Below are 1,136 nucleotides of genomic sequence, written 5' to 3' on the forward strand. Positions count from 1 at the left end.
GGAAGAACTCATCATTTGGATACAGAACTGGCTCAAAGATAGAAGACAGAGGGTGATGGTGGAGGGTCATTTTTCAGACTGGAGTCCTGTGACCAGTGGAGTGCCAAAAGGATTGGTGCTGGGTCCACTGTGTTTTGTCACTTATATAAATGATTTGGATGTGAACATTTGAGGAATAGTTAGTAAGTTTGCAGATGACACCAAAATTGGAGGTGTAGTGGACAGTGAAGAAGGCTACCTCAGAGTACAATGGGATCTTGTTCAGATGGGACGAGGGGTGGCAGATGGAGTTTAGTTTAGATAAATGCGAGGTACTGCATTTTAGGAAAGCAAATCAGAGCAGGACTTATCCACTAAATGGTAAGGTCCTGGAGAGTGTTGCTGAACATAAAGAACTTGGAGTGCAGGTTCATAGTTCATTGAAATGGGAGTCGCAGCTAGATAGGATAGTGAAGAAGCTGTTTATTTGCTTTCTTTTATTCGTCAGAGCATTGAGTATAGGAGTTGGGACTTCATGTTGTCGCTGTGCAGGACATTGGTTAGGCTATTTTTGGAATGTTGTATGCATTTCTAGTCTCCCTGCTATTAGCAATAATGTTGTGAAACTTGAAAGGGTTCAGAAAAGATTTACAAGGATGTTGCCAGGATTGGAGGATTTGAGCTATAGGGAGAGGCTGAACAGCCTGAGGCTGTTTTCCCTGGAGCATCAGAGGCTGAGGGATAACCTTACACAGGTTTATAAAATCATGAGGGGCATGGATAGGGTAAATAGTTCTTTTCCTTCAGGTGGGGGAGTCCAGAACTACATGGCATCATTTTAGAATGAGAGGGGAAAGACATAAAAGGGATCTAAGGGGCAACTTTTTCACGCATAGCTGCCAGAGGAAGTGGTGGAGAAGCGCAGCAGGTTGGGCAGCATCAAAGGAGGAGAATCGACGTTTCGGGCATAAGCCCTTCTTCAGGAATGAGGAGGGTGTGCCAAGCAGGCTAAGATAAAAGGTAGGGAGGAACGACTTGGGGGAGGGGCTTTGGAAATGTGATAGGTGGAAGGAGGTCAAGGTGAGGGTGATAGGCCGGAGTGGGGGCGGAGAGGTCAGGAAGAAGATTGCAGGTTAGGAAGGCGGTGCTGAGTTCGA

The sequence above is a fragment of the Chiloscyllium plagiosum genome, chromosome 12 (assembly GCF_004010195.1).
Source record: "Chiloscyllium plagiosum isolate BGI_BamShark_2017 chromosome 12, ASM401019v2, whole genome shotgun sequence".
Taxonomy (NCBI): Eukaryota; Metazoa; Chordata; class Chondrichthyes; order Orectolobiformes; family Hemiscylliidae; genus Chiloscyllium; species Chiloscyllium plagiosum.